At 45.5% G+C, this 20,926-nt stretch overlaps 1 protein-coding gene across 3 annotated transcripts in view; it reads left to right on the top strand.

The window, feature by feature from the left end:
* The first annotated feature begins 1,621 nt into the window (after window positions 1–1,621).
* The window catches only part of LOC129712623 (cortexin domain-containing 1 protein), a 34,425-nt gene continuing 15,120 nt past the window's right edge, over window positions 1,622–20,926 (top strand). The window contains exons 1-2 of one of the 3 annotated variants that reach the window (XM_055661186.1): window positions 1,622–1,865; window positions 10,281–10,506. The gene's annotated coding sequence lies outside the window, so the exon portion shown is untranslated. The other 2 variants (XM_055661185.1, XM_055661187.1) reach the window with 2 other exon arrangements.

The raw sequence follows: 20,926 nt of genomic DNA, 5'->3' as shown, positions 1-20,926 counted from the left end.
TCACCCCCTCCCCCCTTCACCCCCCCCCTTTCACCCCCTCCCCCGTCACCCCCTCCCCTTTCACCCCCTCCCCCACCCCCCTTCACCCCCCTCCCCCGTCACCCCCTCACCCCCTCCCGTCCCCCTCCTTCCCCCCGTCACCCCCTCCCCCTTCACCCCCTCCCCCCCTTCCCCCGTCACCCCCCTCACCCCCTCCCCCCTTCACCCCCCTCCCCCGTCACCCCCCCCCCCCCTCCCCCCCCCACCCCCCCCCCCCCCCCCCCGTTCCCCCCTCCCCCTCACCCCCTCCCCCCCCCCCCCTCCCCCCCCCCCCTCCCCCCCCCCCTCCCCCCCCCCCCCCCCCCATCCCCTCCCCCCCCCCCCCCCCCCTTCCCCCCCTCCCCCCCCCCCACCCCCCCTCCCCCCCCCATCCCTCCCCCCCCCCCCCTCCCCCCCCCTCACCACCCCCCCCACCCCCCCTCACCCTCCCCCCCCCCCCCCCTCCCCCCCGTCACCCCCCCCCCCCCCGTCCCCCCCCCCCCGTCACCCCCTCCCCCGTCACCCCCCCCCCCTCCCCCCTTCCCCCCCCCCCCCTTTCCCCCCTCCCCCCCTCACCCCCCCCCGTCACCCCCCCCCCCCGTCACCCCCCCCCCCCCCTTCACCCCCTCCCCCTCACCCCCCTCCCCCCGTCAACACCCCTCCCCCTTCACCCCCCCCGTCACCCCCCTTCCCCCTTCCCCTTCCCCCTTCACCCCCCCCCCTTCCCCCGTCCCCCCTTCACCCCCCCCCCCGTCACCCCCCTCCCCCTCACCCCCTCCCCCCTGTCACCCCCTCCCCCTTCACCCCCCCCCCCCCCCACCCCCCCCCTCCCCCCCCCCCCCCCCTCCCCCCCCCCCCCCCCCCCCCCCCCCCCCCCCCCCCCCCCCCCCCACACTTCACCCCCACACCCCCCCCCCCCCCCCCCCCCCCCCCCCCCCCCCCTCCCCCCCCCCCCACCCCCCCCCTCCCCCCCCCCCCAACCACCCCCCCCCCCCCCCCCCCCCCTCCCCCCCCCCCCCCCCCCCCTCCCCCCCCCCCCCCCCTATCCCCCCCCCCCCCCCCCCCCCCCCCCCACCCCCCCCCCCCCCCCCCTCCCCCTTCCCCCCTCTCTATTTTCCCTCCCCCCCTTCCCCCCCCTCCCCCCTCCCCCCTTCACCCCCTCCCCCGTCACCCCCTCACCCCCCTCCCCCTTCACCCCCCTCCCCCTTCACCCCCCTCCCCCCGTCACCCCCTCCCCCTTCCCCTTCACCCCCCCTCCCCCCCTTCCATCCCCCGTCCCCCCCCCCGTCACCCCCTTCACCCCCTCACCCCCCCCTTCCCCCTCCCCTGTCACCCCCCACCCCCCCCCCCTTCACCCCCCTTCCCCCTTCACCCCCCTCCCCCCCTTCACCCCCCTTTCCCCCTTCACCCCCCTCCCCTTTCCCCCTCCCCCTTCACCCCCTCCCCCGTCACCCCTTCATCCCCCCTTCCCCTCCCCGTCACCCCCCCTCCCCCTCCCCCCCTTCCCGTCCCCCCTCCCTCCCTGTCACCCCTTAATCCCCTTTCCCTAAAGTCTCCTTCACCTCCTTTCCATCCCCTTCCCTAGCTTTCCCTATCGCCCCTTCACTCTCTTCATCCCCTTCTTTCCCTTCACCCCTTCCTCTGTCTCCCCCTTCCCCTGTCACCCCTTTCCCTTCACCCCTTCCCTATCACCCTCCCCGTCTGCTGTCCCTCTCTCTCTCACCCTTCTATCTATCCCTTCCTCTCTATCAGCCTCCCTGTCCCTGCTCCCCCACATTGTCCTAATGATGGTAACGTTGGAGGAAGGAGATGATGTGATGAAAATTTCAAGTTTACATCTAGACAGAGTCAGTACCCTGTGTCCATTTGTAAAATGAGCATAATTATACCTTAATCTAATTTTAAGGTTGCTCTTTTTGATGGATATATTTAGAGTTAGAAAATGATAGTGTGGAAACAGGTCCTTCGGCCCAACATGTCCCATCTACACTAGTGCCACCTGTCTGCGCTTGGTCCATATCCCTCCAAACCCGTCCTATCCATGTACCTGTCTAACTGTTTCTTAAACGATGGGATAGTCCCTGCCTCAACTACCTCCTCTGGCAGCTTGTTCAATACACCCACCACCCTTTGTGTGAAAAAGTTACCCCTCAGATTCCTATTAAATCTTTTCCCCTTCAACTTGAGCCTGTGCCCTCTGGTCCTTGATTCCCCTACTCTGGGCAAGAGACTCTGTGCAGCTACCCGATCTATTCCTCTCATGATTTTGTATACCTTTATAAGATCACCCTTCATCCTCCTGCACTCCAAGAATTAGAGACCCCTCCCCCCCCCCCCCCCCCCCCCACTCAACCTCTCCCTATCGCTCACACCCTCTAATCCTGGCAGCATCCTCATAAATCTTTTCTGAACTCTTTCAAGCTTGATAATATCTTTCCTAATACATGGTGCCCAGACTGAACACAATATTCTAAATGCGATCTCACCAATGTCTTATGCAACGGCATGACCTCCCAACTTGTGTACTCAACACTCTGACTGATGAAAGCCTTATTGACCAGATTATCTCCCTGCAACTCGACCTTCAAGGAACCATGCGCCTGCACTCCTAGATCCCTCTGCTCTACAACACTCCCCAGAGGCCCACCATTTATTGTGTAGGTCCTGCCCTTGTTAGACGTCCCAAAATGCAACACCTCACACATCTCTGTATTAAATTTCACCAACCATTCCTCAGCCCACCAGGCTAATCGATCCAGACCCTGCTGCAATCTTTCACAACCATCTTCACTATCTGCAAAACCACTTACTTTTGTATCATCAGCAAACTTGCTAATCTTGCCCTGTATGTTCTCATCCAAATCATTGATATAGATGACAAACAGTAACGGGACCAGCACCGAACCCTGAGGCACACCACTAATCACAGGTCTCCAGTCCGAGAAGCAACCTTCCACCATCACCCTCTGCTTCCTTACATGGAACCAATTTGCAATCCATTCAGCTATCTCTCCTTGGATCCCATGCGATCTAACCTTCCAGAGCAGCCTACCATGCGGAAACTTGTCGAATGCCTTACTGAAATCCATGTACACTACATCTACAGCTCTGCCCTCATCAACCTTTTTGGTCACGTCTTCAAATAACTCAATCAGATTTGTGAGACACGACCTCCCACGTACAAAACCATGCTGTCTATCCCTAATCAGCCCTTGCCCATCCAAATGCATGTATAACCTATCCCTCAGAATATCATGGATTGATTTGCTTGGTTTGATTGCGAATAACATTTAACAGAATTTAGAGACACAATGTACGAAATAGAGTATCACAAAAGGTGCTAGGTAAATGTACATCCTTCATTAAATAGCCATTTTAACGACTGAAATATAATTGGACTATTTGAGAAGCATCTTTTATATTTGTAACATTTCGAAGGCAATTTGCATCTTATTTTACAAGGCATGCTTTTCCTTCCCCATTAACGTTGACTTACCAATAAATGACAATTTTCTACCAGATTAATTATTCATAACGAAATGCTTTTCCTGAAGGAATCAAGTAATGCGTGTTTTCTGGAAGTGAACAAAGTGCAAAATAATTACATTCTCAACCTTGTTTTCAGATTGAATGTGTACCTTCACTTTGGTTGTGTTGCTCTTCAATATGCCACCTGATCAGTGTGGACATCTTAGGACTCTGAAAGTGGAAAAGCACAATGGCAGGGTTTAGCAGAGGCACAGCTAAAAGTAGCATGTTTATGTCAATGTAATTTGTAAACTGGAGGAGCCATTTTCCATTTCATCTGGAAGTGCAATTTCTGATCTTTGACCTGTCTGCAGGGATGCAAACCAAGACAAACATTGGGTACAGCTGGAAAGTCTGTCCAAAACATTGACCTTCAGTACAACAAGATGGGAATTTTGCTGACTGTCACATTTCATGCTGCATAAATACATGCTAAGGAATGCACTGAAGCCTAGTGCAGCCAATGCAAAGGCTTTGTGGGAAAGGACTGCAGGCAATGGTGAAATCTGCTGTCCACTATGAGGACGGGAGCATTCGTGATCTCACCACTGCTACTCTGCCGGAGGCCTTGCTTTATAGTCAACGGTCTCTCCAGACGGCCAGTGAGAGGGGTCTATCTCAGGTTAGGATTTCCAGGTCCTAACTTGATATTCAGTACAGACTGCATTCTGTGATGAAAGTCAGTGCCTTCCATTGACTACACACCATTGTTCCATGCCCTGGGATAGACCAATTCAATCAGGCAAACCAGTTGGGAGAGACGGTTTATGCCCCTGTCCCACTTAGGAAATCTGAACGAAAACCTCTGGAGACTTTGCGCCCCACCCAAGGTTTCCGTGCGGTTCCCGGAGGTTGCAGGTGGTTGCAGGTAGTGGAAGCAGGTAGCGATACTGACAAAAACCTCCGGGAACCTCACGGAAACCTTGAGTGGAGCGTAAAGTCTCCAGAGGTTTCCGTTCAGGTTTCCTACGTGGGACAGGGGCATTAGTCGCCGACTATCCGACCATGGAGCAGGTAGCACAGGATTACATGGTATCCGTGGCAGAGGGACCTCCCCCGACCTGACCTGAACTTATTGCTGTGGACCATAACATCTAATTGTTCACCCTTCATCACCAAGGTCCAATTTAAATTGATTGATTCCCAGCACTGATCCCTGTGATACCTCACTTGGGTGGTGGGTATATGGAATGAGCTGCCAAACTAAGTTATTGGAGCAGGTATATTACAACATTTAAGAAGTATTTGGACAAGTGCATGGATAGGAAAGCTTTAGAGGGCTATGGGCCAAACGTTATTCCCTTCATCCTATATCTGTACACTGTGTACATTTATAATCATGTATAGTCTTTTCGCTGACTGGATAGCATGCAACCTAAAAGCTTTTCACTGTACCTCGGTACACGTTGCAATAAACTAAACTAAACGTGGGCAGTTAGGACTAGTGTAGATTGGGGATCTTGGTCGACATGGGCAAGAAGAGCTGAAGGGCCTATTACCGTACTCTATGACTTTACATTTTCTCACATTGTGCCCCATGTGCCACATTTTGTTGTCCATTCGCCTAATCCATGATTATTTCTCTGTAAACTACTCGCGATATACATTGTAAATGGTTGTATTCCCAGCACTGATCCCTGTGATACGTCACTTGTTACAGGCTGCTAACTTTGCAGGTTATGTTTCTGTACACAAAGCAAAAATGAATCCGTCGGTTATGAAAAATCCCTGAACAAAATTTTTTGATCATTAATTCTGCTTTTATTTCATTAATAATCATTAAATCTAATAAAGTGTCAGTTTCAGCCAGTACATTTAGCTCAAGTCATTGTAGTTAGAGTGAAATACTTCATGGCATGAATGATTGAGCAAAGATCAATATTGGTCACGCATGGTCTAAAAATTGCCTTAGTGCATATCAGCAGTCTCCTCTTAAGTGTTATGCTTGAAAGCTGTTCTGACTCATTTGCTGTTCTTTTAACCTTTTGCTGCTTCCTAAAGAAATTTTATTCTGTGTATCACTAATTGGGCTCTGTTTCAAACATTAACAGGGAAAGATATATAACAGCTCGACCCTGCATGTAATTCAATAACATCATGGCTGATGTAATCTTTGACCTCAAGTCCATTATCCTGGTTAATTTCTGTAACATTTAATTCCCCCACATTCTAAAATTTACCTCAGCTTTGAATACCTTTAATAATTCCACATCCACAGCTCTAAGGATAGAGAATTCCATAAACTCACAGCCCTCTGAGGAATCAATTTCCTCATCATCTCCATCTTCAATGCCTTCATCCAGAGAAACATCCATCCATTTCTCCTGTTAAGCTTTTTCAGAATCTGACCATGAGGTCACCTTCCACTCTTCTAAACTCCTGAGAGTGCCCAAACCATTGTTTGATCCTTTATCATAAGATAACAGTCTCATGTCAGTAATCAACTTGATGAACCTTAACTTTGTCTCTCAATCATGAACTATAACTGTCTACAGCAGTCCAATTATACTCTTGCCAGAGAACTTTAGCAATACTGGCTTACTGTTACTTCAACCCTCTCATAATGAAGGTCAACATTCGATTCCCCTTCTTCATTTTTTGCTATACCACCAAGCAATCTCTTTGCATTTCTTGTCTGAGAACACCCTGATCTCTTTTAACACTAATGTTTAATAGTCCCACACCATTTAAGATTTTTTTCTTCCTACCAAAGTAGATGAAATCCTAGTTCCCCACATTATTTAACCTATAAATAGCCTTGATTTTTCTAAAGTCCCATGAATTTAACAATGCTTTCAAATTAAGATTGGACAACACCCTGTTAGAGTATATACTGAAAAATGAATGTAGATTATTTAGATAACAATGAATAAAGCAGTGAAATGGCCTAATGTGAATGCTGACCTGGAAAGATAGTTGAATTTAAATTCTTCTTCCAGTAAATAAAGATCTGACAGAACTTCTTCCAATAAAGATCTGGATTATTCCTGTTGAAGACACATTCTGATCGTCACATTTTTGTAGGAGTGATCTCAGAAGACATCAAGATCTAAATTTCATGATAGCAGCTGGTGTCAACACATGCATTTATCTGTTACATGGATAGCACATCCAAGAGAGTGGTCACCTCATAGCTTATGTTTTCAGGCAGAGAGAGGGAATGGGCCAGTCTTCTTCTTGCGAATGAAACATAAACCAAAGGAATAGTTAGATCTCAAGCCGGGTGTTGAGCAGCCAGGTTGTTGCCTTTGCGTCAATGTCTGCCAGGCCCTGAGCTCCATTTGGTGGGTGGTAGAGCGGGCAGCCAGAGGTGACATGGTTGGCTGTCTGTTGTTCTGGACCAGTAATCACCTCAGAATGCTCAAGAAGTCAATGGCCCCCTCGGGCGGGGGGGGGGGTAGGGGTCACAGCCAAAGTCAAGATCATGGAACCACGTGGGCTCAGTTAAAATTGAATGGGAAAGCTACAGTAATGGATTTGATAGTTAGGATAGATAAGAATTTACATAACAACAAAGAAAGAAATTGATTTAAAAGTAGATCTCAAAGACAATTGTGATTGCTTCTGGATAAATTACAAACAAGATGTGTTACATCGCTGTTGGACTTGCTCCAAAGTCCATGTGGCCCAGCCGCTGAAAGGACTCTCCCGACGCCGGGGCAACAGCACCCGGCCAGAACGGCCAGGAACATCGGGCCTCCGTAGAGGCAATAACGGAGGCCTCAATAGGCTTGACTTTGGGAGAACTGGGGATGTGGACTGGACATTGTGCCTTCCCCCACAGTGGTATCCATTGTGGGGGGATGATTTTTTGTGTGTAATGTGAATATGTTCGTTTGTGTCCGAGATGGCTGTCGGAAGGGAGAGTGGACGCTGGCGCGCTTTAGCTGCCGCTGCTCTCTCTTCACATTGTGTTTTTGATTTTTTGTCTTTGGAGCGAATTCTGTCTTTAATTTGTGTATTGGTGATGTCCTTATTATTTATTTTACTCCGACTATATGTTTTTTCTCTCTTGTTAATTTTCTGTAAGGTGTCCTTGAGACTTTGAAAGACGCCCGCAAATAAAATTTATTATTATTATTATATTACTGTGCTGGTGGGGAGCGCTCAAACTGTCTTAGTGAGGGGATGAAGGCGAGACACAAAATCAGATATGCAAAGTATGATGCTGTTAAATGAGCCTGCAATATGGAGGATTAACTTTGGAAGACTGTGGAGACTGGGAGAAATAAAAAGAGAAACTATTTTTGGCAGAATTTAATTGTTCATCATTTAATGCACGGAGTTGAGGGAATAAAGGCAGTGAACTGAGGGCATTTAGTGAGGTATGATCAGAGCTGAACATTCTTGGTTACACGCGTTTTGCTGAGATACGCCTAAGGAATGACGAGGGTTGGTGGTGAATTAGGAGGCAGCATTGCAATGTAGGTTAAAGAAAATGCCGTTTGCGATGAAGGACAAAATACTAGAAACTCCAATCAGAGATAAATTGTCTCCTTTACTTTTTTTTTGCCAAGACCACAAGGGCCAAAATTGATTGAAAGACTCATCTCAGCTCTGGTCCGAACTTCAGTTTCTCATTAACCTCTACTCAAGAAGAGGAAGCTGTTTCAATCTTAATAACAATGAAGTTCCTCACATTCAGGGGGAAATGGGGAAGTAGGGAGGGAGGCTTTAGGAAGTCAATTCCATCACAGAAAAGAAGCTGGGGTGGAGGTGATCTTGCAACACCCATCAGATTTGTACTTAAAAGAGGTCCCCAGCGTTTTGTGATGTCTGTCAAAACTGATAGAGACTTGCTAAGTTATATCTGTTCAATTCTGCCTCCTAGAGGGAATGGCCGAGCTGTGAATAGTTTCAGTTTCAGTCCAGAATGGAAGAAATAAAGGGTGGAGTTGAGCAGATCAGTAGCCAAAGTAAGAGTCTGAATTGCAGTTGACATATAGAAGAAATGAGGTGACACAGGATGGGAGGATATGAATAAAAACGGAATAAAAGGATCCAAAATGGTCTTACCTTTAATTGAGTTGATGGCAGTAGCTAGGCCACAAAAGATGACAAGATCACAGGAATGGCCTTCAATTTTTAAAAGGGGAAATTTGTATGGATGAAATGATTTACACAGGATAGGAAAGCGATAAACCATGATGAATTGAGATGAAGTTTCAATTCACTGTCCTCGCTGTGTAATGATTTATAAATCATTGCAATATGCCTGAGAATTGCAATTAAAAGAACATAAAATATACGCTTTCCCCAGCTTTCAAATAATGAAATTTGTTTTGTGATTAATCTCACTCTTTATGATAGGGGTTAGAATTTCACTGACCATAGCATTGGTGTTTCAATTATGAAGGCAAAGGCCAGTAAAACAAGTGCTATTCCTGTCTTAATTAGCACAGTGCCACATTCGCTCAATGTCTCTGTCCTTCATCACTTAAGTTAACTCCCCAGATCAGCAGCACATTCTGAGAAATGTTATTATTCTGGTTACTCCCACTTGCTTGTTCTTGATCACAGACCTTGCAGGCTATAGCACTTCACTCACTCCTCTCCGCATGTTTAAAGGTCTGTTTCTGCCTTCACCATCCTTACAGCCTTAAAACTCCAGCCCCCCACTGCATTTCTGGTGAAACAGATATTAAATCAAACATCCCCCACCCCACAATCCTCCAACCAATCCACGTCATTGGACGGGAATCCTTCAATCCATGTCATTGAACATTCTACCAAGAAAAATTAGGACTTTTCTGTTTCCTGTGACGACACCTTGATTAAATCTCCACTTGATCTCCTTTGCTTCATACAAAAAGCTCTAGCCCAGAGATAACCTTAATTGTCCCGTTCGTGCAACAACCATGCAAATATTATTTACTGAATAGATCAGAGCGAAATTTACATGCAAATTCTGCCTCTAAATGATGAAAATCCTATTAAAAGGGGGGGGGGGGAGGATGAGTCACATGATCAGAGTACCAAGAAATAATGAGGAAGCCAAAGAATAGTGAAACAAAATTATCAAGGAAATTAAATGTAACAGTACAATACTCCACAGGGTAGGATGGTCTTAGAGAAAAAAGAGTGCAGTACAGGATAAAAGCTCAGGCAGTGAAAGTGAAATGGCAGATGGTTAAATAATTACTTTGCATCAGTATCAGAAAGAGAATAGAAGGTCATGGCAGCGATGGAATCATGTTTAAAATGAAAGGAGCTGTAACATTAAAGAAGAAATGGTGTCTGGGATAAAGAGTTTATGTTCGAATGAAACACTGGACAGGCTGGGTTTGTTTTCTCTGAGTGCAGGAGGCTGAAGGGATACCCATTGGAGATGTACAAAATTAAGAGTGGCATAGTGTGGATGGGAGGAGATGATTCCCTTCAGTAAAGTTGTCTATGACCAGAGGGCATAGGTTTAGGGTAGGTGGCTGGAAGTTTAGAGGGGATGTGAGGAAGATTTTTTATCACTCAGATGATGGTTGAAATTTGGTGCTCGCTGCCTGAGGAAGGTGGTAGAGGCAGAGATTCTCACATCTAGATGAGCACTGCAAACACCGTGCAGTTGATTGCTCTGAGCTGAGTGCTGTAAAATTGGACTAGTGTAGAATGGTTCCTGATGGCTGTCCTGAAAATGATGGGCTGAAAGGCCTGTTTTGTTTGTGGCTGCAGGAGTTCAAACTTTCATGGCAGATTCAACAGATCTTTGATTTTACTGCTCTGTTTTTCTTTTAACACAGAGAGGAACCCAAGAAATGGATGAATGGGAGGCTTTATAGCTGGAACATCAAAACATGACAACCTGTACATTCACATCAATGCATCCCTTTGAATGAAATGGAAGTGGGACCAGAAAGCGGAACAGGACCATGGGAAGTTCATTTTGGATCTCTTGAGGTTACTGAAACTAGTCCAGTCTGCATATGAAGGGATGTGGTCAAGACCAGGCCCAGTTCATTGTTGAAGGTAAGATGGGAATGGTCAGCCTCCATCACTCCAACCATGAATGCATTTCAAAGGCTCAGCATTCCCAGGGCACAAGTAGCTCCAATCTATTCCTACTCTTGCAAGGTTGGGCTCATTCTAGCACTCTGCTAATCTGGATTTTTTTAAAACAATTAGGGATTATTTCCGCTACATTACGGGCCTCTAGAGGGGGGTTGCACGTAAAGGTCATCAGGTCAAAGGGTATGACGCACGGAGCAGCTCAATCCATGTGGAGTACATGACAGCTTACGGCGTATACTGTTAATGCACAAAACGCGTACTTTCGTATCTGTTAAAAACCGCCGAAACGGCCAATTTTTGCACTGTAAATAATTATGGAAATTGGGGTAACCGTGAGAGACATTTATCCTACTTCAGAATTACCGGATAGGGAAGCGGATAGATGTCTCTCGCGCTTTCCCCGATTTCCATAATTATTTACAGCGCATAAAATGGCCATTTCGGTGTTTTTAACGGGCCCGCTACGCAGGAAACGATGGAAGTACTTACCTGCAGTTCATCGCGTGTACTCCAGTTGGCGTTGTGTGGCAATAGTACAGGTCACGGGTCGTGACCCGGCTGCCGTGCAACCTCCCTATAATGCTCTAAATAAATGGACCATTTATTTATTTAAACAAATCCAATTTAACTAGTCTGAAGAAGGGTTTCGACCCGAAACGCTGCCTATTTCCTTCGCTACCACCCGCCGATTTTCCTGCATCCGCTGAGTTTCTCCAGCTTTTTTGTGTACCTCCAATTTAACTAGAGTGTGTTATGTCGGACCTTCTTAGGAAACGGTAAAACTACATGGCGTTATCCTCTCTTGGGGCGCCTTTCCACTTAACATTCTCTGTACTCAGCTGTTATAGGAAAACCTTAGCAGCCTCTGGATTAAGAGCGGTATTTATTTAATGGCACAACAAAAATGATGGAGTAACAAAGCGGGTCAGGCAGCATCTCTGGAGATGCTGTGATTTCTCCGGAGATGGTGCCTGACCCACTGAGTTACTCTAGTATTTTGTGTCTATCTTCGTTATAAACCAGCATCAGCATTTCCTTTTTATTAATCAGCCCTACTTTTCTAGCTTTCTTCCCCAGCCCGATTAGTCTAAAGAAGGGTCTCGACCCGAGACGCCGCCTGCCGAATCGCCTCAACAGATGTTGCCCGACCAGCTGAGTTCATCCAGTGTTCAGCTGATTGAACGCGCAGGTTGGAACACCCATGTTCTGCTGTCGATGAGCCCTCGCCCTCTAATGCAGCAAAACGAGCCCTCTTTCTTGCAAGAGGAGTACATTGTTGAGACCAGTCAGGGGGGATTTTTGTTCTGGGCAATCAGAATGACATTAGTGACTCAAAGGACTTAGAGACTTACAGGGAAAAAGTCAGTGCGCAGGTTGAACCTGCTTGCTCGCTGGATATTGGCTTCGGTTAAGATCATTTTATTCATCTGGACATCCAGGGAAATTGCACATCACTCAAAGATTTTCGGACCAGCACACGCCTATTTTTGACTGGTTTACCAGCCTAGGTACGCGGGCTGTTGTTGCAATGTAGACACGGCCGGTGAGCTTTCCTGACCTGGCGCTGTCTCTTGACTGCTTCATTGTACAACCTCCCCGAGTGCTAACCCAGCAGAGACGAGAGCCATGAGCGGCGGCGAGCACTGAAGCCACGGCCGGGAGCTGGAAAGATGAGCAGAGTGCCGGGTTGACGGAGCATGTGGTGCCGGATGGGCTGGGCGCTGTGGACTGCACCGAGCAGCCAGTGCAGTAAGTGGCAGTCACACTGCAGCCGGGGGGGCTCCAGCCTAGGCTGGCGGAGGGGTTGAGTGAGTCAGTGTGATGAGACAAGCCGGGCCGCATCTGACGGGATTAGCAGCTCTGCAGAGTCGATTTAAATCTGGGCGAAATTGTTGGCGGCGAGGCAATCGTCATGTTCTCAACACACGAGATACAGTCTAATATTCTCAGTCGTAAACTTTAGGGAGATAGGTCAGTTCATTTTTCTAATTGTATTCTTAAATTGAGACGGTATCTGTAAATATAATTCTAGACGTGAATTAATATTTAGCACTCGTCGCCGGCGTTATTTTTGTGTTCCATCAAATGATTTCTGGGATGGGATGTACTGATATCGTTTTAAAGTTGTCCTGGTAGTTTGGAGCTTTGAGCTCGAGTTCTCTGGTAAAGTTATTTTGAAACATTGAAATCCGAGGTTCTCGTTAGTTTAAGCAGGTTATTCCAACATGTGCGGGTGGAGATACCAACAGTCAAAGATCCTTCGCCGAACACACATCAGTGGTTAGAGTGCAGGTACACAAAATTGCTGGAGAAACTCAGCGGGTGCAGCAGCATCTATGGAGCGAAGGAAATAGGCGACGTTTCGTGCCGAAACGTCGCCTATTTCCTTCGCTCCATAGATGCTGCTGCACCCGCTGAGTTTCTCCAGCAATTTTGTGTACCTTCGATCTTCCAGCATCTGCAGTTCCTTCTTGAACACAGTGGTTAGAGTGCAACGTGTTGGAGGATTTCTAAGATGCCTCCTAGAATATAACGGTAGTAAATAGAGAGCAAACGGTAGGTGGGATTAAATGCGTGCTGGGCACTGAAGCATTCTACTCATCATTACAGAAACCTCTTACCAACCAGTTAAGTGACGAGTATATTACACAGCGGCGAATGTAAATTAATGTGTTGAACTTCAGGAAAGAAATGGACGAGGGACCCTAGATTTTACACCACAGCTCCCACCCACCTTAGGAAAAAAAGTAGCTGGACAAGGTGAGACCCCGGCGAGGAATTGGATGTTTCCTCTTCTAGATTAAAACACACCATCATATTCTAAAACAGACGCATCTTGTATTGAGGGAAGCTTTCTTGGTTTCAACTAAAGCAAAGTTTGGTCGCCCGTCATTTCCGTAACTTCTTCGAACGTGTTTCAAAGCAGGATGGTCCCGGCGATGAATCCGTTCCCTTAATGTTATTAAGATGTCTGAGATAGAAATGGCAGTTTCTGAGCTGACGGATTGGAGTTTATTTTGCAATTGAAATCGGCGGACAGAGTCTCGGTCCCTGCTTAAGGTAAAATGTCAGCTGCGGACTTGCTCATCCTTAATCTGAAGGAAGGAAGATTTCAGTAGCGTGCTGTTGGATCTTACTGAGATGGAAAAGCATGCCTCTCTTTCCATTCAACCACAAAAGCTTTCCCGGAAACAAACCTAATATCACAGAGGCTGAATTAGCAAGATCGCTTTACGAAATTAAAGACCCCCCCCCCCCCCCCCCCTCCGGCTGAGCCTTCCAATACAATTGCAAGCCTGGAGGTTCAGCATTTATCCCGCTCCGACAGGCTGAGGTGCTCACAAAAGAGCAAAGACCACCCGTTCTAACCCCCTAACATTCACCCCGGCTGAGACGGGGCTGGAAACGGGCGGCATCTCCAGTCGGAACCAGCGCTCTTTTTTACAAGACCAGCCTCGACCGACAGGGTGGTGCTTTCCGTTGAGAGTGTCTCAAAACTTCACCGTACCTTAACATTTTAGCAACCCGCAATTCTTTGAGACGGGAGCTGCCAGAGGGGGAGGGGTGGAGTGTAAGACTCGGGCTGTTGGGTCCCCTGTTCCCAACAATCTGAGAGCTGAGAAGCTTCCCATTTCCAATTTACCAACAGTATTTAATTACTAGCTCTATATGATGTCTTCTAAATATTTTTAACTATATCTTTTCTATTTCATTCCTTTACACGTCACCCTACTCAAAGTCCTGCTTTGTTGTAATAAATACCTTTCCTCTAATATACTTCTGGTATGAGGATGTTTCTTAAATGGGGTAACGCAGACAGTATAACCCAGGAAGGATATTGAGCCCGGCTTGTCTGTACCAAGCATTGTGTTTCAAATGGGCATCTTCTTCTAACGCTTTTTCCATATCTCCGTTGCTTTCCCCTACAATCAGTTATCTAGCCTATTATGTGTGATTGATCTTGCCTGCTGTGTCACAATTATATTTACACTTTGCAATCACGAAACATAACCTTGGTTATGTCCCTCTGGCTGCACCGTGGAGAATATTGCAGATAGCTCAATTGGATATACTGCCTCTTTTTGTCTCAAAGTTAACTTTGTTAAGGTAACAGAGCAAAGAATCTTTTCATATATCAAGATAATCTAATGTGTCAAGAACCCCGAAGAAAGCAATAACGAGACTACTTGACCACCTGTAAATCAGACGAAGCAACATTCCACCTGACAAAGGATTCTGTACCTGAACCTCCTGCTCCTTGGCTGTAGTGGTTGTCTTGCACTTCATATTCCAATTGTAATAACAAGCAATTGCACATGCTGGTTTACCAAAGAGAGACACAAAATGCTGGAGTAACTCAGCGGGTCAGACAGCATTTCTGGAGAATATGACTAGGTGACATTTCGGGTCTGGATTCCCAATGCTGTCCTGATCAGAAGCACACCAAAGATGCGTTTGTGAATGGTTCTTCCCCGCCTGTCTTAGTACCTTCTCAAGGAATTAGAATTCAGGAGGCCTTTGCTGAATAGGTTAGGTTTCAATTTATATTCCAACAGTTTACAAGAGTGGCCCTGACGTTATGGTCACTAGTTAATGTGATATCCATCTCATCTACAATCCACTTTCTATTTTCAGTCTCTTCCTTGTGCTGCTCAACTGAAGCAAATGACGTGCTTACTCTCATTTTGGTTTGTTACAGCCTTCAAGGCTCAACATTGTGTTCTGAAACAAAACAATTTCAGAACATTGCAGTGTTCTCACATTTCTATTGGCGAGCTTGGTGGATGTTGGGAATAAGCAGGTATTGGTAAAAACGTTGCTTTAACCACCCTCATATTCTGTATCCACCCACTACTATCTTTACTGCCTATCTTTATCACTCTTGTTATGGAATCTCTTCTTCCTCCCTTCATTGCATTTGTACTTAGACTTCTTATACCTCCAACATTTCTCAATTCTCACATTTAGACTTTAACTTTTGAGAATTAACTGCTCCTATTACAGTCTTGGGGAATAGTCTGGGTGTCAGGAGAAAGACCAGTATCTGAAGCTGGAGGGTTTTTGAGTAGCAGCCATCTACTGGAGTACAGTTAACTGTGAGCACAGTCGATAAATATGGTTTATTGTTACTGTTTAACATTGAGCTACTAACAGGAGCTTGGTACTAGGAGAAAAATATATAAATTAATATTTGTCCGATTCATGCCCTTGAGGAGAAAAATAAGAGAATTGCTTTAATTTGTCACCCCTCATGGTCTAAGAAAGTCTTGAAATATTTTATGAGCACTGACACTGAAATGCTAAAGTAAGAAGAAATCATCTAGATCTGATCCTGAAATCTGCAAACATGTATTTCTATCAAACCTCTTCATATCCTCAGGATGATCAAACATGTTTCTGTTGTGAAGTAATGTTCCTATTATAGCTGAGGTAAAGCATTTGCCAATTTGAGCACAATAATGTCTCAAGGACAATAGATGAAAAAGATTACCAGTTAATCTGCTTTCACGATGACAACAGATACATTTATTTGAACCATGTCATTGTTTCTTTTACATCAATCGGAATATATAACAGGTCTGCTGTCTAATATTTTACCAAAGATACAATACTTCAGATAATACAACACTTGATCATGTTCTCAAGACTTCACAGTGAGATTTGAACTTTCAACCTGAGCATTGAACCAGTGCTGACAGCTTTGTAAGATGCTGTTCCCAAATCTTATATATTTTTTAACAATTTGAGAAGGTTATGTTGTTTTGGTATAAGAGCGATAATGTTGAACTGGACCAACACAGTTGTGTAGCTAATGTAGCCGGTGCCTTACAGTGCCAGCAACCCATGTTTGATCCTGACTTCTGCAGATGTCTGTGTGTAGTTTGCATGTTCCCCCTCTGTGAGTTTCCACCAGGCACTCTGGTTTCCTCCTATATCCCAAAGACTAGCAGGTCAATAGATTTATTAGCCACTGTAAAATGTTGCTCGTGTGTCGGTGAATGTCAATATCTGAAGGGATTGGATGGGATTGTGGGAATACTGTAGGTGGGTACTTGATGCTTGGTGCAGACTCGGTCGGGACAGTGCTGTATGACTATGAATACTTTTAATTCCAATTTTTCAGAATAGGATTAGCTTTTATTATAAGGAGAAAATTAACGGTTATAAGAACTGGAACAAGATGTGATCAACAAATAAGTATTCTACACTAGACAGTGTAACCTTTCTATATGGAGTGTGAGGGGGTGGGAGATTGCAACCTTCACGTGGTCCGCCCTGTTTCGGCGAATGCAATCAACCTGCCGTGCACATAGAAACATAGTAAGATAGAAATTAGGAACAGGAGTTGTCCTTCGGCAACTTTAGCCTGTGCCATTCAATATGATCAAGGCTGATCATCCAACTCAGGATCCCATCCCTGCCTTCTCTCCATACCCCCTGATCCCCTTAGCCACAAGGGCCACATCTAACTCCCTCTTAATTATAGCCAATGAACTGGGATAGGCAGAGAATTCCAGGATTCACCACTTCCCAAACAAGTAAGTATGATCAAATAGAAAGTTATTCCACTTTAGGCTGTGCACGCCATATGCAAGAAGAAGAAGAAGAAGAAGATGGAGTGTGAGGTGAAAGGAAAATTATACCATTTGGGATAGGCAGTAAATTGAAGGACCATTCCCAGCCAAGGGATGATCCAATTATTCCAATGTGTCCCTGGTTACCAATGTATCTGCCAATGGATATAGTTCTTCCATTTCTGGGTGAACCAAAGTGGAAAAAAGATGCAGGTTGGTAAAGTTGCTGGCATAAACTATGGGCAGGTGCCATCTCCATGCAAGAGAGGAGCAGCTATTAGCGCACTGAAGCAAATCCGTGGGAAGACAAACGGCCACAGCTTCAATTATGGTGCACACAGGAGGTGCTGCTACTGTTCAGAAAGCTCGGTCAGCACAGCATTCTATGTCCTGTAAAGGACAAGTCTTTTAATCAAGGAGTTCTCACATTCTTCAACATGAATCCATCAAAGGCGGCTGAGTACAATGTCTTCAGTAACTTTACCAAGCACATTTTTGTTTTGTCGCTTTCGTTCACCTAGAATTGGAAGGAGAACCTGTTTCCATTGGCAGGAACACACGAGTGAAATACTTTCAAAAAATATCAGCAATGTGAGTTTTCTGCATGATCATCTGTGGTCTAGAATACCCCTCATGAAATGGTGCTTGAAGTAGAATCTTTAATTGCTTTTCAAAAGGAAATTTTATTTCTAAAGTGAGCCAGTGTTTTCCCCTCCTCAAGAGTAAACAGCAGAGAATATGATCCACAGCAAGATAGATTAAAAATAGTAATGAAGTCCGCTAACATGAATTTAGGGAGCTAGGTAGCAAATGATAGGGCAAAACCTGTAAGGTACCATGTACAGGCAATATGGAGCACGTACAGGCAGATAAGATCAATATGTGGGCATCATGTTTGGACCCAAGGGCTGTTCCTGTGCTGTACTGTTGTTTGTTTTTGTTCTAAGGTTGTAATTCTTTTTGGTTACTCCCATGGTGTACGATTTAGGACTTTGGATTTCTCGATCACTGTGACTGGTTCAGGAGAAGGTGGACTTTCACAAGCTGGACAGGTTGCATCTGGGCCAGAATAAGGACAACATCCTTGAGGGAGGTTTAGTAATGCTGATGGGAAGGGTTCAAACTAATTTGGCAGTGAGTGGGACACGGATGAGATGTAAAGTTCAGAGTGGTGCAGTCAAATAGAGAAGGAAAAATAATTAATTGCTGAAGACAGATCAGACATGTCATGACGTTAGACGCAAAGCACACTGGGGGAATGGAATGCTAAATTACATCTATTTTAACACAAGGAGTCTGATTAGTAAGGCAAGTGAACTTAGAATATTGAACAACAATGGGAAAATGATGTTGTTGGTATTACAGCGACATGGGTGAAAGAAGGGCAGGGCTGGTAACTTATCCAGGTTATAGGATCTTTAGGCACAACAGGTGTGAGGATGTAAATGAGGACACAGCATTGCAATATTGATTAATAGTGAAGATAAGGTTTGAGATACATGATATTAATCAGTTAGTAAAATGAGCAAAGCAATGGAAAATGACATTGAATCATGATACGTGTGAGGTGATGCTCTTTGGGGGACTAACAAGGGTTACACCATGAATGATATGGTCCTAGAGACTATTAAGGAACATATGGGCCTTAAAATGTACAATGCCTAGCAGTCCTGAAGGTGGCAGCACAGTTAGAAAAGTAGGTGAAGAGTGCCTTAAATAACTGGGATACCGAGTATAAGAGCAGGGAGGTCATGGTAGGACTTTATAGAGCGGGAATACTGGTTTATCTATATGTTGGTGTCCATACAGGATACAATTGCACAGGAAATTATGCAAAGTAGATCCACTAAGATGCTGCTTGGGGTGGAATGTTTCAGTTACACGAAGAGACTGGATAGGATAGGTTTGTTTTTCTTGAAGCAGAGAGGACTGATGGGGAATCAAAATTATGAAGGGTGTGGGTAGTTGGATACTAGCCCCATAGCAGAGGGATCTAAAACTGGAGGACATTCATTTAGGATAAGGAGTTCTGCCCAACACACCATAGGAGATGATGCACAAATAATTCTCCAGGATGTTGCCTGGGATGTAAGACTTCAGAAGAACCTCAGAGAGACAGATAGGCTTGGTTTGGTTTTCTTGGAGTGGAGTAGGCTGCGGAGGGGATCTCATGGCGGTATACAAGATTCTGATGGGTATAGGCAGGGCAAATAGCAATAACGTTTTCCCCATAGCAGAGATATCTGAAAGTAGTGTTTTTGTGTAAGTTTGAGGGGTCTGAGGAATAACCTTTTGGTTGAAATTTGGAATTCCCTGCCTGAGGGGGTGGTGGAGGTGGAGATTCTTGCAACTTTTTAAAAATGTCTGGTCAAGTCCTTGAATTGCCACGGCATGGAAGGCTACGGATCAAGTGCTGATAAATGGGTTTCATATAGTTGAGTACTTGATGGTCAACATGGATGTGGTGGGCCAAAGGGCCTGTTGTATATGACTCTGTAACAATATCTAGTCTTTTGAATATATTTATTGATTTTGAAGAAAATTATTTTCCAAATGGCTTACCTCCTATCCTTGGGTTTTAGTTTACTCTCCATAGAGGATGTAAATCCTGCTTCTAATCAGATACCTGTTGGAATTTTGTAGAATGTCGTGGATCTTCTCTCATTCGCTGATACAAGTCTAGTTGACCCAATCTCTCTTCTTACTGTCAGTGCTGACATCCAGGATCGAGTCCAATGAACTTTTGTTGCACTCCCTGCATGAACATTCTTCCTCAGATAAGGAAACCAACACTGCAAACAATATTCATGCTGTGGTATCACCACGGCCCTGCGCAGTTTCAACAAGACTTTTCTATTCTCCAGTCTAGACAAATCCTCCTGTCATGAAGTTCAACATACAATTTTAATTCTTAATCGCCTGCTGCACTTGCATGCTTCCCTTCAGCACTTGGGTCTTGTGCACCTCCTTCTTTCCCATTCTGCCATCATTCAAATAATAATCTGCCTTCCTGATTTGGCCACCAAGTGGATAACCTCACAGTTATCCACACTATACAGCATCTGCCCACTCTGCCAATCCATGAGGCATGGTAGCTGGGTCCTACCTAGCTTTGTGAGATCTGCAAACTTGTAGACATTACAGTTAATTCCCTCATCCATAACATCATCATATACCATGAATAGCTGGGGTCTGATTGATCCATGTGATATCCCACTAGTCTCTTCCTGCCACTCAGAATACAACCCATTTATTCCTATCCTTACCAGTACTTTACCCCAATCCCATGTGAATTTTGCATGCCAATTCCTGATATTGAACCTCATCAAAAGCTTTGTGAAAATCCAAATGCATCACATCCATGGGTTCTTCCTGGTCTATTCTGCTTGTTACTGCTGGAATTTAGGACAGAGAGAAACAGTTAATATCATATTAATATTATGTCTTTTGCATCTTCAGGATTTCTTTGAGCACTTCATACCAATAATAGTCTGTGACGAATAAAGATTTAATGATTTAATCTCTGGGTTCAAGACTATAATGTAAGTGCTTATTTTCCTCTTGACATCTGCTACTAATTATTCATTACTTGCATGACAATCTTTTGGGGGCCGTACACACTTTGTTTGATGCAGTTGTTCATTTTTTAGTCATTTACTAGATTGATATGCTTTTGAAAAAAAATAATTACTCCTTTTAATGTAACAGTGGCGCCCTAATCGGTATCAGATAATAACGCATTGTAATCATCAAATCGCAACCGCTTAACGTAGACATTCTCCCATCTTTAAACTTTTAATAAA

Source organism: Leucoraja erinacea, chromosome 33 (assembly GCF_028641065.1).
Source record: "Leucoraja erinacea ecotype New England chromosome 33, Leri_hhj_1, whole genome shotgun sequence".
Lineage (NCBI taxonomy): Eukaryota > Metazoa > Chordata > Chondrichthyes > Rajiformes > Rajidae > Leucoraja > Leucoraja erinaceus.
The sequence above is the reverse complement of the archived record's forward strand: the minus strand, read 5'-3'. Positions and strand labels throughout refer to the sequence as shown.